The sequence below is a fragment of the Manis javanica genome, chromosome 13 (assembly GCF_040802235.1).
Source record: "Manis javanica isolate MJ-LG chromosome 13, MJ_LKY, whole genome shotgun sequence".
NCBI lineage: Eukaryota > Metazoa > Chordata > Mammalia > Pholidota > Manidae > Manis > Manis javanica.
In genome coordinates this window covers 76,218,610-76,231,408 of record NC_133168.1, presented here as the reverse complement: position 1 = coordinate 76,231,408, position 12,799 = coordinate 76,218,610, and positions in this window count along the sequence as shown.

The window sequence follows — 12,799 nt, the reverse complement described above, 5'->3', positions numbered from 1 at the left end:
CAGCACACAGTAACCACAGAGGTGGCATGTAATAATAATGTGGTGACACATGACAACAGTTCAATGTGGAAAACATATGAAGGATCCTCACGAATCTCCAAACATGTAAGAGTCCCTAAAATATGGTCCAAAGACTTCACAGTTCACAGAAGTGGAAATAACAGTAAACGAATGAAATCAGTGACTGTTAAAGGGAAAAGAAACAACTTGGTTCACTATCTAAACACACTACTCAGATCATCAAGTGCAAATACCGAATGCCAATAGAACAGGTGTGACGCTGCTGAGACTGTAAGTAAGTAGGAATACCCAGGAATTCCTGGCGGAAGTGCAAATTTGATTATTTTGGAAGGCAGTTAAGTAATTGTCATCAAGAGACATAACATTTTACACTTTGACCCCATAATTCTGTCCCTGAGAATGAAATAATTCAAATTAAGAGGAAGCTATACTTACAATGAGGCATGGAGGAAGGATTACAAGAATTAAAAAAAATCTAATATTATGGCAGTCGTCACTTTTTCATAGAATACTAACTTCATAACACATTACACGGTGATTAAAACTGACATTGTATACAAAATAGATATTATCTAAAATAATATCAAGTAGTACGCAACATATTGAATTGCCAATATTTAAAAAATAACATATATAAGCATGTGTGGATACAGATCAGAGGAAGCTATAAAGAAATGCAGTTCATCTTATGTTAGTAGAAGGAATTTAGATATAACAATCTGTGTATTGTTTTATTAACAAATATATTTCAAAATGTATGATTATCTCAATTTCTTCATATTACCTGTCATGAATCTGTGACCCCTCATGATTTTGTTTAGTAATGACCAATATTAGGGTATAGAAATCGAAGTCAGGGATTCAGCTGAGACACACTTGAACTATGTCCTCTTTGGGGAATTTACTGGTTCAATTTAAACACACTGCCTGAGTATCTGTCTGTGTCTCCCTAAAGAAAACTTCATTCTCCAAGATTCAAACCTGCTTCCTGGTACTTTCTTTCATATTATTATAGAAGTCCAACCTTTTAATCTGCTTAGTCATTCTTTATTTTACTTATACCTCCTCAAAACAGTTTCAAAAGTCACTGGATTTTTCAATCGGAGAAGGAAAAGTTAATTAGGAAAGTACCAAATAACTAAATAATATTATATGTGATGGAACTAGCCAGATAGGAATGTTCAGCCATTCACCTCTTGTGGTTTTTGAGGAACCTTCTAAATTTTATAAATGAGGAAAACACGCTCTCAAAGCTCAGAATCAGGCCCTACATATGCATGTGAAGAGAAGCTGTTTCTGTCTCAGAGTTCTAGTTACACAGCCATGCCTACACGCTTTGTCTGCAGAATTCATGCAGTCGTCAAAAGGACTCAGCACAAACCCGGCAGTGGGCCTGCCAGTGGCTTAGCTGTAGCCATGGCTGCACACGCTTCTGACCTGTGAAAAACGCAGGCCTTTTTCTGGGTTTGGAATGTCTGTTGCCCACGCCTTCTGCCTGCCTCTCCTCCCCCTGGAATCTTGTCGTGTTCTTACCTTCAACCCGGTTTCCCACACCCCAGATCCTCTAGGTCCATGTGACCCCCGCTGCCATTGTGGGCTGGCCCTTCCTGCTTTTCACAGCTGCTATGGGGATCTCCACCTGGCCGGCTTCTATACAGCTGACAGGCACCTGTGTGTCCCCTCCCAGCCGAACGCCTGCCTCTCCAGGGGGGAGCTGGGCTCATTCTTGGTGCTGACATGGGCCCATAGGCCCTCAGAGACTTTAATGTTCAGTCCATGGGAGACTTCAGGGGGCTCTGAGGTCCCTGAAATCGTGGGTGAAGTTTGTGCACCTGTTGGGGGCAGGCTCTGTTGTGGCCTCCCAATGGTGGTCCCAGTAAACCCCTTGGGGTTTAGGCAAATCCTGGAGGTCTCCTTCCTCTTGCTGACCATTGGGTTAAGCTTTGGCGTGACTTCCAGACCACTGGGCTCCTAGGGGAGGCTGGCTGGGAACTTCTGGGAAAGAGGGTCCTCACTCACCAGGGGAGGCACAATCGGAGTGCTCCTCCTCCTCCTCAGGTTCCCTCGGACCCACAGGGCACCCAGAGGGCAGACCTTCCACCCGGCAGGACCACACGCCTGGCTGGTGTGACAGAGGCAGGGTGGGAAGCCGGGAGGCACTGGGGCCTCCAGGAGGACCATGCGTGGCCTTCACCAGCCCTGACTAGTTGACCTCAATCTGGAAGGTGTGGGGCTGGGGGAGCTGCGCGCCGCCTGGTGCGGGGCCTATGCACGCTTTCCTTCCCTCTCAGCCCCTCTCCTTTCCTTACGTTCCCCACTCCCAGGCAGATTACACTGGCGGCTCTGGCTTCACCATGGTTGTGGCCTGTGCCTAGTCTGAGGGGACCCTCCCTTCTCGGCCCCCTGGAACGATGGATCGCTCCCCCCAGGCCCTGGACCTAGGAGCTGCGGGTGGGGGCCCCACGCAGATGGCGCTCTTGGCTCAACCCAGGTGGCTGAGGGACGTACCTTTCTCCCGGCCTTTCTTTTGGGAAAGGAAGTCTTTGGAAGTTTGTAGCAACTGAACAAATCTTGTCACTTTGATAAGCAGGGTCCCGTTTCGCTGCCTCTGTGGAGAAAGCTCCACACTTCCTCTGATTGTTTCAGTTTATTGAATTTCAGTGTGTGAGACATGATCACCTCATTCCTGGGGAGTGGGGACAGGAAGCAGGGTTGGCCTGGCGTTCCAGGCGGCGCGTGAGCGGCCACACAGGCCGGTTATTCTGGGAAGTTATTTTGAGATGCTGGCCCATCGGCTCAGGTTTCCGGGCCCAGCCTCAGGGCCACGTGATACCAGGCCTAGGCAGCTCATTATAATAATAGAGTCAAGCTCACTGGAGGCGGTGGCCCTCTGAGGGCATCGGGGTCACGCTGGCTCCCCGAACTTTGTCTCCCCCAGACTCCCTGGGTGCCACCCAAGGGAGAGAGCAGAGCCGGGGCTGGGGGAGCAGAGAAGGTGGGCAGGAGGTCAGAGATGCACTGCCTTGGGGGCTCCCCAGGACCCAGACCTGCCCCCCGCTGCCCAGGGAGAGTGGGACTCTCAGGAGACTGGCTCCTGAGATCCAGTCGGCGGAGCTGGGGGGCCGCCTGCAGCTCAGTGCAGGGGAGAATGTTCCTGGGTCTGAGGCTGGTGAGGTGGAACCGCCGCACCCTGAAGTAGGAGCCCCTGCCTCCTGAGAGCTCACCGGCTTCTGTCAGGGGCCTCCCACCCAGGCCCCACATTTGCTGTTTAAAATGTTCAATTTAAGTAATTTCTTATTATTGTGGACTGTAGCAACAAAGTGCCACAAACCCAATGGGTTAGACGACCGCGAATCATCGCCTCCCAGCTCTGAAGGCTGCAAGCTGAAGACCAGGGGGTCCACAGGGCTGTGCCTGCTGAGCCTCTGGGGGAGCATCTGTCCCAGGCCCCCCAGCCCTGGGGGTTTACTGGAGATCTCTGGCATCCTGAGCTTGTGGGACCCTGACTCCAGTCTCTGCCTTCACCTTCACCCAGTGTTCTGCGTGCAAATTTCCCCTTTGTTGAGGACACCAGTGATACTGGACTAGGGCCACCCCACTCCAGTATGATGTCACCCTAACTTAACGACACCTTCAGTGACCCTGTTTCCCAGCAACATTCTCAGTTACTGAGAATTAGGATGTCACATGAATTTGGGGGGACACAATTAAACCCATAACAGAGGTAGGACGTGATTTAGAAAACAGAGACAAGAAGAATTTTAAATTTCCTAATTTCTACCATTTATAGATTACCACTATGAATATATATCCCTGTAAGAATACACTTCTTAGAGTACATCCTTCTGAATAAAAAAGTATCTTAAAATGAGCCAAAATGTATATTCTGTCCTGTACTTGCTTTATTCAATGATCTCTACCTTTCCAATTCACTAAATTCTTCTTGTCTAACACCCAGTCTATGTTCAAGCTGTGTGTCATGCCCATAGCTTTGCCCAGACCAACAGTGAGTCCGTCGCTATTCACTCTAACTGATCGCTACGCCCACGAAGTCTCTTCAGCTGACTACAGTCCCCCTTTTATGACACCAACTGATTGTGGGCCAGTTATGGGGCACAGGAGCCCCTCCTGGATTCGTCCAGTTGCTTCTTTGGGATGTTGTGTATTTTAGCTTGCTGCTCTGTCCCGGTGGTGCCTGTAAACTGTGGCTCGTGTTAGATGTCTGATGGACTCCCGTTGAACAGTTTGGGATAGAAAGCCTTGCAAGCACTTCTAAGTGCCTCATGTCAGAAGACATGAAACGTATGGTTGGCCCACGTCAGGCCTGCTGAGTCTGGGGATGGTGCCCAGGGGGTCCTGCACTGGGTGGGACGAGGAATCCGATAACCTCGAATACTCCTTGCAACACTCAGGTTTTTGCAATTTGTAAGTTTCTGATAGTTGTGACAGGAGCTCACCCCTTCTGGTGGCAGCTGGTACTGGGAGCGGGTGGAGGGCGGTCTGTGAGCCACCCTGATCACTGCCCTTTGGGGAGAGCATCGGTCCCAGACGTCCAGGTGCAAGAGATCTTCCCTTGGATCCCTGACCTGTGTCGGTGGAAGTCGGGGGGTGAGGGTGTGCTTTCCCACCCGATCTGTGCCTCCAGAACAGTCCATGGCACCTACAGCTGCCAGGCAGGTGTTCTCCATCTTCCTCCTGCACCATTTCCAGGAAGGTCTCTAGCTTGCTCTCTAACAACTTACAGTGTTGTTGTTGTTTTTCTTTAGAGGAACAATTTACAATTTTATGCATATATTTGCAATTTACGTGACAGATGCATACACTTGGGTAACGCAAGTTATCCAGACACAGAACATTTCTCTCAGCCATAAAGGTTCCTCATGTCCCCATTTTGATCATTCCTGGCCCACCCAGGGACCACCGTTTCAGCTCTTTCCACCTAGATTATTTTGCTTGTTCTAGAACTTTGTGTAAATGGAATCGACGGCTTGTTCTCTATTAGTCATTTCATGCATGGCGGTGTCATTTGTTCACGGCCATTTTCCTGGGTGGTGCTGCTTTATATGAACACACACTGGTTTGTCCCTTCTCCTGTGGACGGACATGTTGGCTGTTTCCAGTTCTTTGCTACTATAAATACAGCTCTAGTAACATTCTTGTACAAGTAATTTTGTGTACAAGTATCATTTTCTTGGGGGTAAATACCCAGGAGTGAAATCAGTAGGTCAAACTGGAAGTGGTTGTAGAATTCTATGCCTCCTAACAACAGCGTATGGGAGTTCTGGGCTATCAACCTGTTCTTTTTTGCCATTCCGGTCGGTGTGTAGTGTATCTCAGTGTGGCTGTAATTTGCATGACTTGCGATAATGAGAAACTTGTGCATACTTATTGGCCATTTTGACATATACTCTTTTTAAAATGTATTTCTTCTTTCTTCTTTAATAAGCACTCCACCTTTTGTTGAACTTACGCAAACAGGCATTCGACACATGAATTGGAATTCTCGTTCATCCTTCAGTGAAGACTATCCAAGATCCGTGGGCAGGACATGGTCAGTGAGCAGCAGCAAAGCCATGTTTTCGTCTTGTTGCTCCCAATTCCCACCCCCTGGGTTTCTGGTAAGTTCCACGCCAGCAGATATGGAGTTTAGTAGGCCAGGTGCTGCTGGCTAGGACTGTGTGTACGATGTTCTCAAAGAGGGTTCTGATGCAGCAGGGGACGGGCAGGAGGCCCCCTACAGGCTTTGGCGGGAGGGGCTTGAACAGACGTGGGGGAGGGGTGCAGGGGGGAGACACCGCCTCAGGGCCCGCTCTCCCCAGGCGCCAGGCAGTGCGGGGACAGCCTCCAGCAGAGATTGACGTTTGCTGCCTCCCTTGGCACGGGCCCCCCTGAGCCCGGTGCTTCACGGGACAACTGCTTGGAGCCGCCGGGCACCTATGTGGGGTGCATGCCGCCGGCGCCTCCTCCCCCTGCTCTGCTGGCAACGGAGACTCGGCCTCTACCTTGTCCTTGCTTTGTACCCCCTTGTCTGCCCTCTCCAGCTGCGCACCCGCCCCGGGGGCTTCTCCGTCCCCCCTTGATGTAAGCAGCCGCAGTGCATTGTGAGAACTGGTACTCCAGTGCCCAGCTTCTGCGGACCTACAAGCTGCCTAGGAATTTCAGTGGAAGGAAGAGCAGCAGGGGCAGTGGCAGTTGGGCAGGTCGAGGGTGGAGGGACACGTGGACAGTGGGAGTGTGGGGGCGGCTGCAGCCTGAGAGTCTGACCCCCTCGCCACGGGAGGGAAGTGAGACGGTGACCCTCCAGCCCCTGGGAGTGCCCCCCTTACCCCCCTGCAGCTGTGGAACTTGTCTGGAGAGAGAAATGACTGGCAAACGAACAGATGTTTTGAGGCTGTGAACTTTTGATCCAGAGAGCTCTCCTGCAACAGATGTGTGTCTCACAGGGTGGGCACCTCCTCCTGGCCTTCTCACCCATCACAGGCTCGAACCGTTGCCGTCTTCCTTGGGAAATAGCTGCTGTCACCCCACCTCACCTGAACATGAAACGGCCCCCAAAGGCAGCAGTTCCAGCCTTTTGAGATTTACAGAGGAAGGAGCTGGATGATCCAGGGCCCACCAGCAGGAGGGACACACGTGGTGTGCCTCGCCGAGGGAGCGCTGAGGCTGGGCACAGCCTCCGGGGTGTGCAGGAGGCAGGCCAAGGAGGATTAGAGGGAAGGGGAGAGGAAAGGCCAGTGCGTAAGCTGGTGCAGCTCAAGCAAAGACAAAGCAGCCTCCGCATGACAGCGCCCGCGACTGTGACCACCATGGCAAGCCCCCCTTCCAGCAGGGAGGAGCCTTGAGAAAGTGCACTCCGGCCGGTTCAGACTCAGTGAAAGCTGTGCTGGATTGGCTCAGGGAGCTTGGGAGGGCTGCTGCCTGGCACAAGGTGCGCTGGGCTCCTGAGTACCCCAGATGGTGCACTCTCGGGCCCCAGCAGACCATCTCGGCCAAGTCCCATTTCCTCCCTGAGAAAAGTTTTAGCCCAGTGAGGGATGCAGGGACCACAGCATCTTTGGGGGACAAGCTCTTTGGCTGCAGTGGCCCATATGGGAGCCACTGAGACTACATTTATCATCCCCCAGATTCGTGGAGGGGCCTGGACGGGCTGCAGAGGGTAGTAGCTCATTATTCCCTAACCTCTGTTGTGATGGATCAGAATCCCAGAGTCTAATGTTCAGGACCCTGAGGCCACATCTAGCCCTATCTCCTCATTTTACGGACGGGAAAACTGGGGCCTCAAGGATTTAAGTTATGTGGCCAAGAGCTCCCAGCTGCTAGCTGGCAGAGCCCAGCCTGCACGTGACCCCCTGAATCCAGCCCAGAGTAGCCCACCAGCCCTGGAAGGGACAAGGGCATTGAGATGAGAATGGAGGGAAGCTTCTGACTCACTGAGGGGTGCTGTCCTGGTGTGAACCCCACCGGGCGGTCCTGCCTGGGTTGCGGGTGGAAGGCGCCAGGAAGGGACTTAGGGAGGGAGCAGGTGGGCCTTTGTCCAAACGACTCTTCAGTTTCCTTTCACTATCTGGAGTTCCAGGATGTTGGGGTGGTGAGAGGTTTCCAGTTCCTGGGGGCACCTTCCCACCCAGTGTGTGAAGCCCCTCTGGACGGTCTCTGATGGTCACTGGCCCTTCCTGAAGCTTCCAAAGAGAAAGGAATTCTCTTGCACCTGAGGCAGCCAGGCAGCGTCCAGTCCGGTTTAAAGATCGCATGACCTCAGCCGTTCACCCAAACCTGGAGCTTGAGGGTGAACTTTTTATTCTCTGGAGCCAGCTGTGCAGAGCCAGCCTGATCCCCAGCACACCGACAGGCTCACAGGGGGGCGTGGTGGAAGAAGGCAGTGCTGGGCATCATTGCGTGGCTGGCTGGCCGCTGCTGTTTACCAGCTGTGTGACCGTGGACATGCTGGCCCACCTCTCCTGACACCAGCTTTCTCGTCTCTCCGGGGAGGCAGGGTGCTGTGAGAGTGGGTGACCATCGCAGCCGAGTGCTGTGCTCAGGGACTGCCTCACCTGTCCAAGGACACTGACTTCCCCTGGCCCGGAGCAGTGGTGCCGGGAGCAGCATGGGCCACACAGTCAGCCCAGGAGGCGGCAGGAGAGCCTGGCCCTGGACCGCCAGGGAGCCACGGAAACTGGGGCCATGGCAGCCGTGGTGGCAGCCAGAGCCGGGAAGCCCAGGCCCCTGCGCCCTGCTCCCCGCCTCCCTGCAGGTGCCAGCTGGCGGATCCTCCGCTCCTGCAGACGCCCACCGCCCAGGAGGGGGTGCCCACCCTGAGGGAGATGGAAGTGGGGATGTCCTCTCACCACGCTCTTCAGGCTGGGACAAATGACGTCCCCCCAAAAGCAGGAGCGAAGCAAGGGTGCGATCGTGAAGCCTGAAGGGAAAATTACAACTGTCCTAAGAAGCTTCAAATAAACAAACTACATCTCATCTATGGTGAAATCCTTGCTCCCTGTTACCCTGGTTTGTGTCTGTGGTTCCTGGGAAATTAGAAAGTGTCTGTCCACCGACTGCCTATTGATCAGATGGTAAAGACCAGGGGGCCTCAAGCTCTGGGAACATGAGTGTGCAAGAAGGTGGGAGACGCGGGAGAAAGCCACTGGCTGTGGGGAGGAGCTGGGGTCTTGGTGAATAAAGGAGGCCACACCTTTGTGGGGAGCCAAGCAGAGCTAACCTTTTCACTCATGAAATGCTGAGGAGGCATTTAGTGCAACAGAATCTATGTTCACTCTGGCTAAAAATAAATGCTTTCTGGTTTTTTGCAGCAACACCAAAAATCACTTCACAGTGGTAAACATGGAGAACAATGTAGTTCCATGTCTTGGTCTTTTCCACCGTAAGCCGGCAGGTTCCCCACGTGTGCTTTGCTCTCTGGCCATGCTGGGACACTCCTGTGATGTTGAAAGCATGCTCGCCCCTCCTCACAGTGGCACACGACGGATTGTGCCCTGTTTCATCATGATCTGAATGGCCATGGGCCGAGGCGAGCGTCTCTGGGATTTCAGAGAAGAGGGGACAGGTTTATATTCATATTATTTGCTCTGTATTTGGGTTCTGTTGATAGCTATTTGTTCCCAATGTCTTCTAAGGAAAGATTAAGTCTCAGGCTCAGGGTTAAGTGATTTCCCCAGAATTCCTCCCTTAATCCTCCCAATACCTTCGGAGTCTTTCCTCCCATCTTCAAGTGGGGAAGCCGGGGCTCAGACACCTGTGTTCAAAGACCAGCACCATCTCGAGAGCTGGTGGTGAAGTTTCGGCGTTCACCTGGGCCTGAGCCCCAACCAGTCCCCACTCCCGCTTCTCACCTCGTGCCCCACACCCACTCTGGGCTTACTTTTGTCTTTCAGTTTGGGATTTGACCCCTCTCTTTTTTCCATCCAGTCTGGAATACTTGCACCTCTGTGTAGGCCCCCTCCTTTTTAACCACCACTCCCAGGTTGGTGGGCCTTTGTGTGGCCCCTCTTGATGCTGGCGGGCAGAAGCCCTCTATGTGTGTTAGCTGCTTTGTGGATTCTGATGTATTTTCTAGAGAACAGCTTTGTTTAGTCAGGCTCCTGACCTCTTGTGAGATGCTGCACCCTCTGTTAGGTATGTGGTATGCTGCATCTGGGGTGTCATTTCATATTCAGGCAAGTCTAAGACACTTAGTCTATTCCCCCCCAATAAAGTATTTTAATCAATTTCCCTGTTTGGGGCATTTTTGTGGTGCTCTGAATGAAGGGAAATCACTCTAGCATAGTTTACTCCTTTCTCAGCAAACAAAGATCCATCAAATATGTTTGGTTCAGGGCCAAGACTGTCACTGATCAGGACAGTTTTGCAGCTAGGTTCCTGCTAAACTGAAAATGTTCTTTTAATATGGGGAATTGCTGAAACGGTAAAAATCCTACTCATACAACACATTTCCCCCTGCTGAAAGAGACCTACTGAAGGGTTATTAAAAATTTATCTTTTGTCAATAACGTTCTTTATAGGACATTTTTCTTGATGCATTTTAATGCCATGTTCACTGCTCCGGATGGATGAGGAAGGACACAAAAAGGCCATTTAAAGCTCTGCTTCTAGAATGCTCCTCTTATGCATTTAATTGAGTCAAGTGGCACATGGGCCTGCTGTCTATGGGCACAGTAGTAGCTGGAGGTCACGTTCACTGACCCACAGAGACTAAACCTGGGCGATGGAGAGATGTCAGCACCAACATGTTACTCCAGTAAGTGTGTCTGGTAAGCAAAATTACATGTAAACTGTTTTAGAACAGCTAATTCTTTAAATTTTGAGCGGTTCACTAGGAAGTTCCCCTTCTATGTTAATGTAAATTATGCACTTTTTTTTTAAAGTTTCAAGTATAAAGATGACAGCTACATTGAATATTTGGAAATGCTATATGAACAGAGAGACTTCTAAGTCTTTTTTTCTTCTTCTTCTTGATAATACTTATAGCAAAGATGACAGGTTTTTACCACTGGCTTTTTACTGACTAATTTAAACCATATTTTTATAAGGAATACCTATTATTCATTCTCTGAACTGAGGATAATTTAGTTATCTTCCTGACCAGGAAAGTTGGAGTTTCCCTATTATTCTTAGAGGCAACATTAAATTAATCTCCCTGTTTCTTAATGGAAAATAGCAGGAGTGCTGGGCATGAAAGCAGGTCCTGAGTGTTCATGGATCTCCGATTTTCAGCTTAGACGGGCTGGAATCCATGTATGGCACAGAAACCTTGGCTTGAAACTGTGGTGCCCAAGCCTCATGGTGCATCAGAATCACCTGGAGGGCTTCTGCAGCCCCTGGAGTTGCTGGTTCCACTCTGGAGTCTCTGATCCTGCAGCTCTGAGCAGGGCTCCAGGATGCAAACCTCTCCCAAGGTTACCAGCTGTGTTGGTGTTGCTGAGCCGCGGACCCTGCTCTGAGACTGCCCGCTGCCCCAGGGTGCGCTGGGTGTAACTCCGCATGTCAGTGGTGTCAGGACACTCAGCAGCTTCTGTCCAGCCTCCTTGAGAATGTGGATTAAATGGGACACCTGAGTCCATTGGTGCTCAGATTTGCCTACAGGAACATCCTTACCATTCAGGGTGTTTGGAAGTGACCAGACGTTGGCTGCACACATTGTGCAGACCCGCCCTGTTCGCCTGGAGGAACCCAGCCAGAGACCTGAGAGGAGGGCATGGTGAGCCCTCTGTGCAGTGCCCTGGGTCAGAGAGATGCTAAAGCTCACGGAACCATTTGTCCATCTCCAAACAAGCAGATGGGCCCTGTGTGTCCAGGAGCTTTGCATATTTAAAATGCCTTCCTCTGACTTGGTTTAAATAGAACAATGAATGCCTCTCCCCATGATGGTAAAGCCTTTTTATATCTTCTAAAGTCTGAGCATTGCCTTACATTGGACTGATAACTATCCCCTCGGGACAGTAGCAGCCCTGGCCCCGGGCCCTGAGGAAGCCAGTGTCCTCAACTCTGGGTGGCGCATGTGAGGAGGGGCCCTCCCTCTTCCTGCCACACTGGGCCATCTGAGCCACTTTATAAGGGCTACTCATTCACTGAGTCCACAAATACCCAGGCCCTCACCCTGGCACCATTGCTATTAAACAGGTGTGTGGAACAGTCTCTTCCCTCCTAAGGCAGGCACAGCCATTTCTTAGTGAGTGAAGAAAGAGTTCCTAATCTGGCATTTGGTGGTGCATAGATGGGTTCTGGATGCCTGAGAATGCTCTGAAATTATTGTCAAAATACTATGTGCAACAGGCACTTATTTGAGTAGATGGCACATAGATGATGTTACTCAGTACTTTCTAATAAAAAGGAAACTGAAGTTAATAAATCTGTAGACTTATCAAGCTCAGGAAAACAAATCCTTTCACCCAGATTTAAACTTGAAGAAATTTGGCAAAGTTAAAAAGAATCCAAGTACCTTAAAAATATTCCCACTGTTGCAAGCAGAAACCAGCTCCAGAAACAGAGTGCAAAGGAACCCATGTGTGAGGAGCACAGTCCACCACATCCACGTCTGCATCACGGAGCAGAAGGGACCTGGCCCGTGGCCAAACAACCTGAATGAAGAATTAACTATGTCAGCAGTGTCCCATCTTGGGCAAGACTGGCTTGTACTGAGTAACAGTAACAGCAGCGTCCCTTACTGAGGAGACCACACTGGGGAGTCTTCCAGGCCTCACAGCTGCTACCTTCTGTGTTAGTACCACTGTCAGTGCTTGAACTGCAGGAGCAAACGACTATGACTAGGATTTCTCAGAAGCAGCGCCTGACTTGTGTTGTACATTTCCATTCCGCTTGGATGTGCTCACACCTTCAAGACTGCAAAACACAAAGATGATGTGGGATACTTTTAGAATCCCTTTCAACACCAATATGTGTTGTCCTTTGGAGAATGCTCTTGATTAAGCCAAGTACTTTTTTATTTTTATTTTTCCCACTGCAGGGCAGAGAGGGCACACACAGTTCCTTTTGTAGTAAAACATTATGGTTACAAATGATGGTCTGCAGAGGTGCCCATTTAGAAATGGCCTTTCCCTTTAGAACACAGGTAATTGTGTTACCACTTTCTTCAAGAGCAAAGTGCAGAGTCTAGTGCACAAAGAGAAACCAGCAAGTTTAATTCACTTCAAATATCTTATTTTAGAGGAAAGAGGTTGGGAAAGCCTTTCTTTCAGGGTCCAAAAGGAGTATGGTGTTTTGGGAGGCCCCCAGTGGGCCCCTGAGTGCCTCGTGTAAGCACAGA